We start from the raw sequence: 11,976 nt of genomic DNA on the forward strand, positions 1-11,976 counted from the left end.
TCTGGTTATGGTCACAAACTGGGAGGAGTGGGTACTGGTCTACCATGGCCTGGCAGGACTGGGGCATCTGTCGGAGAAGGGGAGGTTGCAGGAGGTCGCAGGCTGTGAGCAGGAGCAAGGGCGACCTGCCTAGGGAGCACCTCCGTGCCTCAGGACGGTACCTCCTTCCCAGGTCCTCACCTCCCTGCCCCAACACATACTTGTGCCCCTCCCCCATCATCTCCAAGAGCGCCGGCGTCCAAATCGCCCCTTCGGACCTACTCCCTTCACACCCATAGGCTCCATCTTTCCAGTTCAAGACCACTATGGGGAGGAAGGGGGGATGCACCCACTGCCTCACCCTTCTGCACCTGGGCAGTGGAGAGGTCTGCAGTCCAGTCCCCTCAGATCAGATCTAGCTCACCTCTCTCCCCAGGCACCACCCCCAACCCACTCTGGTGTGTTCGGGATACCTACTGATTTATCATCGACAAAACTTAAATGTTGTGTATATATGTGCCTTCAATGGGCAGAGAGGATATTATGCCAGATCTTGTATCTATTCCCCTAGCATTAAACCCTTACACTGCTTCCAGAGACCCACCCTACAGACAACCCTCCTAGGAGTCCCTCCAAGACGATGTGCGAGGGTCTGGGAGCTGCCTTTCTGGGAGTGGAGGTATTGACCAAAGGGCATCCAGGTACTGTTACAAAGGGCTGCCAAAAGGTTCTCTAGGGGACTGCACTCCTTACCCACCCCCCAGCCGTGTGCTGTGACTGGCTTGTATAGGCTTATAAGACCCAACTTAAATTTTCAGGAATTGTACAAGCTTGGTGTCAAACACAGCATTATTAAAAATTAAACTTCATTTTATTGTATTCATTTTACTACTTTATCTTTTACAACATCTCTTACCTCAGGGGGGTCTAAATGGCTCAGTCGGTGGAGCACATGACTCTTGATCTCGGGGTTGTGAGTTCGAGCCCCACATTGGGAGTAGAGATTACTTAAAAAAGTAAAATCTTAGGGGTGCCTGGGGGGGTTCAGTCGGTTAAACATCTGCTTTTGGTTCAGGTCCTGGGTTCGAGTGCCACATCAGGCTCCTTGCTCATTGGGAAGTCTGCTTCTCTCTCTGCCCCTCCCCTGCTCGCTCTCTCTCAAATCTCAAAGAAATAAAATCTTTTAAAAAAGAATCTGAAAAAAAAAAAAAAAAAAAAAAAAAAACAAAACCTGAGGTATCCTCCTTCATTTCACATTACCCATGCTGTAGACGTATTCACATCTGCCCTCTTGGAATGGTGGAAATGCTGTGTGACCTGCTCCCCGGCTTGTCCCAGCCTCATTTCCTTGACCTAATAATGCCAGCCTGCAGCAAGGATGGGGTTGTTTACACCATGGATATCGCAGATTCTACAAATCAGGGCTTGATTGATAGTTTCATTGATTGTCTAGACTAGCCAAGGAAAGTAGTGCTGACAATGAAAATTAAAAGTACCTTATGTCTGTCGTCCTTACACTATAAATAGTGCACTCGCACACAGGTGCAGCATCCCTTCTACTACTCAAAAATCAGGGGCGCCTGGGTGGCTCAGCGGGTTAAAGCTTCTGCCTTTGTCTCAGGTCATGATCTTAGGGTCCTGGGTTTGAGTGCCACATCTCTGCTCTCTGCTCAGTGGGGAGCCTGCTTCCCCCTCTCTCTTTGCCTCTCTGTCTACTTGTGATCTCTCTCTCTCTGAAAAATAAATAAAATCTTAAAAAAAAATCATTGTCTAATTTGGCAAAGAAGGTCCTCCCGTTACTGACTAATGGGTGAGGTTCTGAAGTAAGTGTGCTGGGGCTTAATTACGATAATTGGAGGGTGTCACAGTTGATTACATATCAAATTTAATGACAACACATTTATTGGGAAAAGAGCAGAGTGGGATGCAACTTCATTTGTCAAGTAATGACTGAATTGTAACTACTTGTTGACCAAAATGAAAATCTTTGTTCACTGCAGGCGCCCAGAAGTTTTTAAATGTTTTTAAATGTGGCTATCCAGTGGTCCCAACAACATTTGCTGAAAACACTGTTTCTCAAATAAACCACCTTTGAACCTTTGTTAATTGTTGTCTGTATATATGTGGGTCTATTTCTGGACACCTTTCTAGCCTAATTTATTCATCTATCTTTACACTATAATGCAGGAAAGAAAGGTTTTGAAGCTGGCAGCCAAGAAGGAATTCTTGAGACATCTTTGGTGCAAAAAGGTGATTTTATTAAAGCATGGGGACAGGACCCGTGGGCGGGAAGAGCTGCAAGGGGGTGGTGAGGAGTGGTGCATTATATATTTTCAAGTTGGGAGGGTTAGAGAGAGGGTAAGTCTCTAAGGTATTTTGGAAGCAAGTTTTCCAGGACTTTGAGAGGGTTCACTATTATTAGGAAAATATCATTTATTACCATATCTTTGGGCCATATGCTTGGGGGATGATTCCCAATACCTATTTTGGGGGGGGTTAGAGATAAAGGAAGATTCTAAAGGAATTTTTCTATGTTAAAGTAGACTTACAGGGACACCTGGGTCGCTCAGTTGGTTAAGCGTCTGCCTTCGGCTCAAGTCATGAGCCCAGGTCCTGGGATTGGGCCCCACATTGGGCTTGTTGCTTGGCAGGGAGTCCGCTTCTCCCTCTGCCTGCCGCTCCCCTGCTTGTGCACTTTCTCTCTCACTCTCTGACAAAATCTTTAAAAAATAATAATAAAGTATACTCACAGGATCCTAGGGGTCTGGCTAAGATTGCCTTTTACCCTTAGCAAAGTATTAACATTGAGGCAGTTGAGTCCCTAGGGGAATGTCACTCTGCCTGTTTCAAGGACTTGTCCATGGGCTGTAGGTAGTAAGAAAATTTACTAATTTCTCTTCTACCTTTGTTTTCCACATTATTCCCCCTGAACAGTTTTGACCCTTAAATCTAAAGTTGCTGAGGGGAGGATGGTCTTATCTTCTGTAACTTCTTGCTGTTGAATAGGGTTGTAGAGAGGTCCCTACCTATAGGTCAGCATTGGTCAGCTGGGACTTATACAGATCTAGGAGTTACAAAAGGCAGAGGTGGCTGAATTCTGAGATCATCTGTTAGTCGGAAGTTACGGCAGCAAAGGTGTACCAAGTGGAGAGAGAAAACCCCAAACATGACTAGTGTAGCAAAAAGAAAAAACCCAAATAAGAGTCCTTTGGCAGGTGACAAAAATCCTCTTCTAGTCCAGAAGTTCAACCCATCATTAAGGGAAAGAGAGGAGGGATCATTTAAAGCACCAATTTGAGTACTCATGGTAGAAATCCGGAAATACATTGTGATAGTCTGGAACATATACACAGCGTTCTGTTTTTATGCCAACACGAGTTCCATCTTATGTAGCTGTTAGAACACCTAAAGCTGGGTGCCTGGGTGGCTCAGTGGGTTAAAACCTCTGCCTTTGGCTCAGGTCATGATCCCAGGGTCCTGGGATTGAGTCCCGCATTGGGCTCTCTGTTCAGCAGGGAGCCTGCTTCCTCCTCTCTCTCTGCCTGCCTCTCTGCCTACTTGTGATCTCTGTCTGTCAAATAAATAAATAAAATGTAAAAAAAAAAAACAAAACAAAAAAACACCTAAAGCCAAGCTACGTTGTCGAGTTTCACTTAGGGCTCTGACAGTGTACTTATTAAGAGCTTCCAGGTGCCAGACAACACCCTCCAACCCCAGAGAGGGAACGAAAACAGGCGTTAGGTGGTCATACCAATGAGACACAGAACGTGTCCACCATTTGTTTAAATTTGGAAGGTTGGCCGGCTTGGTCATGGTTTTAATAATGTGTCCGTGGATCCAGGCAAAACCGAGTCCACTGGCCTACCCAGCTTGGGGGAAGCCATGGACACAAGTTAGGTCCTGTTAGGAGACAGTCAGCTAATTATGGACCCTTTAACTCCAGTCAAGATACCAAGGGCTATTCTGTTTTGGAGGGCCATCTTTTAAATGTGTAATAAAAGACGGTCCGTTGTCACTTTGTAGAGACCAAGGGAGTCCAAATCTAGGTACAGTTTCTCTCAGCAAAGTTTTTTTCCACCTCTGTGGCCTTTTTACCCAAATCAGTAGTGTAGTGTAAACCTTGTATTATCTTCCATTGGTTATTTTGGGGCTTAAAGATTTTTCTCTCATTATTAACAAGCCAGTCCTGTGCATTTCTTGGTCTGAATAGGCTGGACTTGCAGACTTTACTGGAGCTAAGGCTGGTAGAAGACTGCTTAGCTGCATGGTCTAGTGAATTGTTTCCTTTAAAGTCTAAGTCATATCCTTTTATGTCCTTTGAGGTGAATTGAAGCTACCTTCATAGGTAGGTGTCCAGCCTTAAGAAGAGTAATAATTTCAGGCCCACATTTAACTGGGGAGTCATGGCTTGATAATAATCCCCTTTTCTTCCAAACTACCCCTTGAGCCTGCAGGACTAGGAAAGCATATTTGAAATTGGTACAAATATTCATTTTTAAGGCTTTGGCAATTGCAAAGCACAAGTGAGCACTAGGGTACACCCAGCTTCTCTTATTCCCCCCCCCCTTTTTTTTTCATGAAACTATTACCATCAGTAAACCGACTATTGCCTGCATTTTTCAACAGGGGGATCTTTTAAATCTGGTTGACTAGAATAAACAAGATCAATGGCTTCTGAACAGTTGTGCTCTACAGAAGGATGATGGTCAGGTCCAGGCATAAAGGTAGCGGGGTTTAAAGTCTGACAGGTGTCAAGTATATTTCAGGCATACATATAAGCAGAGCCCAGTATTTAATAAGCCAGCCTCCCATCATCCTTTGGTGGCCTTTGGTCTCTAAGACACTCTGGACCTAATGGGAAGTCATTACAGGCAGGGACCATCCCAGAGTGAGCGTCAAGACTCCCACCAGGAGAACTGTCATGTGCTTGGCTAAAGCCTTTGTTTGTAATTGTATCTCAATAGATGTGGCTTCTAGGATAAATATGACTAAGGAATAAAACCATCAAGAAGACCTCTTTATTTGAGGTCCAGCCTTAACAATGTCTTAATTATAAGGAATCACTGGCAACTGGGAGAAGATTGTCTCAGGAGATAAGGACATCCCCAAGTGCACCATCTGGTCCAATCATAAGGAAAGTGGGGTCATCCATTATCTCCAAAGTCCATGGCTAACTCCATGGAGTGGGATACGCTCTGGCTTTTACAGAGCGATTTTGTCATCTGAGCCACACAGAATTGGTCAAGATGATTGCTGAGATATACAGTTGTTGCGTATTCAGTCCCATTTTCAGCTGTTCAAATAATCATATGTCCATGGGGTCCTATAACTATCCCCACAGAATAACAAGCAAGAAGGTTGTCTATACATGAGCTACTGTGGCAATTTCTCTGAAATTTCTCAAGTTGTCTAGCTTAGGCAAACATCATTCAAAGACAATCAGAAGTAGGATTTACCATCCATAAAGGTGAGTTATTGAAACATAATTTTTCTCTTTAAAATAACTCTACTTTCTAGAAATAACCAAATCAAGACTAATTTGTAAAATGAGTATGATTTTAACAAACTTGGCCTGATTGTTTACATAAGCTCAGCAAGAATAGTGATTGATCATATAGATCTTTGAGAATCTGCTTTGCTGGATCTTTTATAAGGAATTTCTAGGTTGAACTTTTAGTAGCCTCTCCAGGCCAGAAGCCAAGCCAACCACTTGCCATCAGACGTGCTTACAATAGCTGTATATTGGGATCAGTTCCTCTTTATGAGGTCTCCAAAGTCTCCGGATTCTCCTGCATCTGCCAGGAAGTGACATTCTTTCCTCGCCTGCTGAGGCTGCTGGGAACTCTGTAGCAGATATCAGGCCAACAGTTCCAAGGGGCTTTATGGCTCCATGTTACAGAACGTAACTATGTTACAGAATGTTACCGTTACAGAATGTAACCATGTTACAGAATGCTCCATGTTACAATCTTAGTTGCTTAAAGCTGTTTGGTCATATCTGAGTCTAGGCATGTCTATCTCAAATATGACAGTCCAGTCAAAGCTTTTGGTAAAATTACCACTGTTTCCAATGGTGTCCAGGGCTACAAGGAGAACAGATTCTTATTGAACTTATGCAAAAGACTAGGATTGCCATGGAAGAAAGAATATTCACTGAGACCTTTTGAATTTCAGAGTGTTCAGGTGGAGAGAAAAGTTGAATGTGTGAATTTGTTCACAAATAAATACTTTATCACATTTCTATGAGTCTTAAGAAAAAGTTTCCTTAATCTGGAAGAGCAAACATCAGAGAACCAGCAATGTTTCAAACAAGAGTCACAAAAAACTAGTCATCTTTTTAATTCATTCAGTTCCATGTTACTATTCTTGTTCAGTTTGAATGCAGCTTTTTTTTTTTAAGATTTTATTTATTTATTTGACAGAGAGAGATCACAAGTAGGCAGAGAGGCAGGCAGAGAGAGAGAGGAGGAAGCAGGCTCCCTGCTGAGAAGAGAGCCTGATGCGGGACTCGATCCCAGCACCCTGAGATCATGACCCGAGCCGAAGGCAGAGGTTTTAACCCACTGAGCCACCCAGGCGCCCCTGAATGCAGCTTTTTGTTAGTTCTGGGAACTCTTACCCATTTCAGTTTCATTCTTAAAGATATTTATTTTCTGAATTTGTCCCAAAAGTCCTTTTTATGAATCTCCTTGAAACTGAAACTCATTTTGCAAGAGAATAAGAACAATTACAAATGACAAAAACTCAGCAATGTATATCTTTAATGATCTGATTTGAGAGTTCATGCTGATGCAATTGACAAGGAAACTTGGTTATTTCTGCGACACATAACCAGAATATCTACTGATAACAAAGTTATACCAGAAGGTAACATACCATTTATTTATTTGATAGACAGAGATCACAAGTAGGCAGAGAGACATGCAGAGAGAGAGAGGAAGGGAAGAAGACTCCCTGCTGAGCAGAGAGCCCGATGCAGGGCTCAATCCCAGAACCTTGGGATCATGACCTGAGCCGAAGGCAGAGGCTTTAACCCACCAAGCCACCCAGGTGCCCCAATGATTTAGTACTTTATCCTATTTGGAAAAGAATTTGCCATCCAATGAATTTAATCCCATTTATCATGTAAGTAAAACTTTTAAAAGTTTCAGGTTACCAAAGACTCTGAAAGCCATCATAACAGTTACCCATGAAAACTTGGAGACAGATGAGATTAATAATTTTAAGTCATCTTTTTGCTAACAAACTGCAACAGAGATAACATGAGGTTATTTGACCTTCAGCAAACCTCCATAGAATAAAAGTTCCATGTTTAGTGCTGATAACTTGAAAGACAGGTCTATCTTAATTAAACCAACAAATGAACTTAGTTTGTTTTTTTATTTTATTTTTAATTTTTAAAATATTTTATTTACTTATTTGACAGAGAGAGAGAGAGCGAGAGAGGGAGAGCGCACAAGTAGGCAGGGAGGCAGGCAGAGAGAGAGGGGGAAGCAGGCTGTCCACTGAGTGGAGAGCCCGATGCAGGACTCGATCCCAGGACCCTGAGATCATGACCTGAGCGGAAGGCAGAGGCTCAAACCACTGAGCCACCGAGGCACCCCTTTATTTTTATTTATTTTTTTAAAATATTTTATTTGTTTATTTGACAAACAGAGATCTCAAGTAGGCGGAGAGGCACGCAGAGAGAGAGAGGAGGAAGGAGGCCTCCAGCCAAGCAGAGAGCCTGATGTGGGACTCGATCCCAGGACCCTGGGACCATGACCTGAGCCGAAGGCAGAGGCTTTAACCCACTGAGCTACCCAGATACCCCTATTTTTAAAAAAAGATTTTATGCATTTATTTGACAGAGAGGGACACAGCGAGAGAGCGAATATAAGCAGGGTGAAGGGGCAGAGTGAGAGGGAGAAGCAGACTCTCCACTGAGCAGAGATGTGGGGCTTCATCCCAGGATCCTGGGATCATGACCTGAGCTGAAGGTAGATGCCCAATGACTGAGCCACCCAGGTGACCCCAAACTTAGTTTAAATACTGAATTGTGTTCCACCTGGATCCTCCCCATTGTTAATTTTTACCTGGAACCCTGGTAGGGAAATCTGGAGTGGGCGGTGTTAGGTCTTGGAGGTGCTCTTTGCTCCTTGATGGTGAGGGGAGAAGGAGCCATGGAGCTTAGGGCACCAAGGATGGTCTCCCAGTTTTGCAGGCCACACCCAGGGTCCAAAGTAGTGCAAAACAGGAGGAGGGGGAGGGGGAGGGGGAAACAGAAGAGGGGAAGTGCTGCCAGAGGCAGAAAAAGGGTTCCCGGTTCTAGAGCTCATCAGCTCCAATGAAGGAGCAGACACCATGTTTTCCTGCCAACAAGGGGGGATAGGCCATCCAAGTTGGGACAGAAAAGACAGGGAATTTCCCCAAAACAAAGGGAGTTTTGGCAGCTGCTTGGGAATATTCCTTGAAGTCCCTGTCCTGAGGAGGACTAACCACAGTTGGTTCCAGTTATAGCCATTAACCTGGGAAATGATTGAGGGAGAAGCCCCCATGTCTGTTAGGAGGGACAGTGAGAGAGAGAGAATCCCCTTCATCTGGGATGGCTTCTTTCCCTCACAAACCTGGGTTTATTCAGAGGAGACCTATATAGCCAGTTTTCTCTCTGTATGTCAGGAGATACATAGAGCTCTCTCAAATAAATAAATAAAATCTTTTTAAAAAAAAAAAAAGTGACCTGAAACACCCCTTGAACAAAATCACTAGGACCACCACCTCCAATAAAGGCCCATGTGGGAGGGATGCTAGCATCCCCCGCTTCCCCACTGTTTCCTAGGCTACAGATGGGAGCCTGGTGTATGGACTGCAAGACCACGCCTTGAAGGTTGTGCCTTATTTTATTTTGCCTTGAAGGTCATGCCTTACCTTGCCTTAAAGAACCCGCCATTTTTAACCCATGGAGAACACTGAATAACTTTTACAAGGGGAAATTAACCCATTTTTGTAATTCAACTAGTAAGTAGAGGACATTGAAAACAGTGAAGATAGAAATCCACCATGGTCTAAGCGCTGTTTCAACACAGGTAGTTCCCTAGGAAATGGTCCCCAGTTGGGTTTTAATGCCATCAGATAGTGGTTTGGGAGGCTCCCAGTGGAGGTCCTGCAGCCAGAAGCAGCTAGACCAGGGATGTGGAGGGGAACACATTAGATCAATGAGAGGAAAACCTCACACGGGGGTCTAGATAGGCAGCCATCCTGGTGACCTTGGTGGCTGTTCTGTGCCCAAGACAGACAACTTCCTATAAGGACAGGAACAAAGAGTGGCCATCAAGTTTCTGGGTCTTATTACCATCCTGGCCAGGGTACCAACTTCCAGCCAAAAGGCAGACTTTCTCCTCCCCATAGACCAGCTATGGGCTAGAGGACCGTAGCCTGAGCAATCAACAGGAAAGTGTTCCAGTTAAGACTGTGGTCCTTGGAGAGCCCCTGGAATGAGCGCAAAGGAAGAGGAGAGAAAGTACTCACCAAGTTTGCACCGTGGCTCAGAGTCCAGATGAGACTCTGGTCCCAAAGCCCCACGTTCGGACTCCATATGATGCAGGAAAGAGCATTAGGGTTTGAAGCTGATGACCAAGAAGGTGTTCTTGAGCCATCTTTGGTGCAAAAAGGTGATTTTCTGAAAGCACAGGGACAGGCCCCAAGGGCAGGAAGAGCTGCACTGGGGTCAGGAGGCCCATTTATACTTTCAAGTCGGGAGGGGTCAGGGAGAGTGTAAGTCTCTAAGGAATTTGGAAGCAAGGTTTCCAGGACCTTGAGGGGGCTAGCTGCTGTTGAGAAAAGGTCACTTATCACTGTCTAATGAAACCTTAGTCGTGAGACCCTTCAGAGGCATATCGGTGGGCCATAAGCTTGGAGATAATTGCCAGCACGTATCTTAGGAAACAGAGATAAAGGAAGTTTCCAAAGGAATTTTTATGTTAAGTCAGACTAACAGGATCCTGGGGGTCAGGCTAAGATTGCCTTTTGCTCTCAGCAGAGTATCAATATCAAGGCGGCCCAGCTCCTAGAGGAAGGTCACTCTGTCTGTTGCACGGACTTGCCAATAGGCTGTAGGTAGTAAGAAATTCAGTAATTTCTCTTCTGCCTCTGTTTCCCGTCACACTGTACCACACTGTCTTGATAACTAAAGTTTGTGATTAATCTTGAAATCAGATAGTGTTTGTTCTCCGACTTTGTTCTTTTGCAAAGTTATTTTGGCTTTTTCACATTCCTTTGCATCTCCATATATAGATTTTGCAATCGTTTTTCAATTTCTAGAAGACAAATGTGTGAGTACGAACTTGTTCACATGGTTTCACTAGCAACTTTTTTAATGTTCATGTAATGATAACCCACCTGTATTTCGTTATTAGTAATTTGTGTCCTCTATCTTTTTTAAAGAAATGAGGTATAATAGACATGTATTAGTTCCAAGTATCCAACATAATGCTTTGATACTTATAAAAGTCATTCTCTTTTTCTTAGTTAACCTGGCTAGAGGCTTATCAATTTTCCTGATCTTTTCAAAGAATCAGCTTTTGGTTTCATTGCTTCTATTGATTTCCTTTTTTCAATTTCACTCATTTCTGCTCTAATTTTTATTGTTTCTTTTCTTGTGCTTACTTTGGATTTAATTTGCTCTCCTTTCTCTAGTTTCCTAAGGTGGAACCTTGGATTATTGGTTATAGATAGGTTTTTTTTTTTCAGATTTTATTTATTTATTAGAGAGAGAGAGAGCATGAGCAGGGGAGGGGGCAGAGGGAGAGGGAGAAGCAGTCCTCCCCATTGAGCAGGGAGCACCAGGTAGGGCTTGATCCCAGGACCCCAAGATTATGACCTGAATCAAAGGTAGACACTTAACTGACTGAGCCACCCAAGTGGCCCTCTTATTTTCTAATATATGCATTAAATGCTATAAATTTCCCTCTAAGCATTGCTTTCACTGCATCCTATGAATTTTGATAAGTTGTGTTTCATTTTCATTTAGTTCAAAATATTTTAAAATCTCTCTAGCAATTTCTTCTTCTACTCACATTATTTAGAAGTGCGCAGTTTAATTTCCAAGAATTTGGGGGATTTTCCAGCTTTCTTTTTGTTATGACTCATAATTTAATTCCATCGTGGTCTGAGAGCAGATGTTGTACAGTTTCTTTCTTTCTTTTTTTCTGTTGTACAGTTTCTATACTTTTAAATTTGTTAAGGAGAGCAGTATGACCCAGAATGTGGTCTGTCTTGGCAAGTGTTCCATGTGAGTTTGCAAAGGATGTGTGTTCTGCTGTCCTTGGCTCTGCTGTTGTTGGCTGATGTAGCCTCTAGTCCATCATATCTGGTTGATTATGGTCTCAACAGGGCGCTTCCTGATTCTCTACCTACTGGGTCTGCCCACTTCCAACAGGGGTGGGGGCATATTGAAGTCTCCTAGTGGATTCATCAGTTTTCCATTGTTCCTGCCTTGAGATCTATTTTCTCTGATATCAACGTAGTGATACCAGTCTTATTTTTAACCAACAATGTCATAATATGCCTTTTATCCAGTCTTTTATTTTCAGCTATTCTATTTGTCCTTCTGATGTACTTGTATTTCATACAAACAGCATATAATTGTGTTGGGTTGGCTTTTTTATTCGGGGTGGCATTCTTCATTAACTAGAATATTTTGTCCATTATCATTGAATAAAACTCACTGATACGTTTGGTCTCTCCTTTTGAGCCTTCCTTTGGACTGATGATTCCTTATCATTCATTTTATCAACACACACATTTGCTTAAAAGTTACTCACTCCGTTTTTTTTTTAGTAGACTCACAATGGGTCTGCTTAGCTTACTATCGTCTAAAACAAATGGTCCCAACTTCTCATGCCTAGCTGGTCTACCCCTTCAAACATCTGAAGAACTGCACAGAACACGAAACACAGTTTTCTGGGCAATAGGAACCCCGCGGGGCAGAACGGTGGTCCTGGGAAGAGGGAAACACCA

At 43.4% G+C, this 11,976-nt stretch overlaps 1 long non-coding RNA gene across 1 annotated transcript; it reads right to left on the reverse strand.

Annotated features, from left to right (window-relative positions):
* Positions 1 to 2,818: 2,818 nt before the first annotated feature.
* On the reverse strand, positions 2,819 to 10,116 carry LOC116583604. The gene is made up of 3 exons (XR_004282804.1): positions 10,058 to 10,116; positions 4,233 to 4,234; positions 2,819 to 2,832 (listed from the first exon to the last, which is right to left on the reverse strand). It is a non-coding gene; the product is annotated as an uncharacterized LOC116583604 (long non-coding RNA).
* Between the last annotated feature and the right edge of the window lie 1,860 nt (positions 10,117 to 11,976).

This window comes from Mustela erminea, chromosome 2 (genome assembly GCF_009829155.1).
Source record: "Mustela erminea isolate mMusErm1 chromosome 2, mMusErm1.Pri, whole genome shotgun sequence".
Taxonomy (NCBI): Eukaryota; Metazoa; Chordata; class Mammalia; order Carnivora; family Mustelidae; genus Mustela; species Mustela erminea.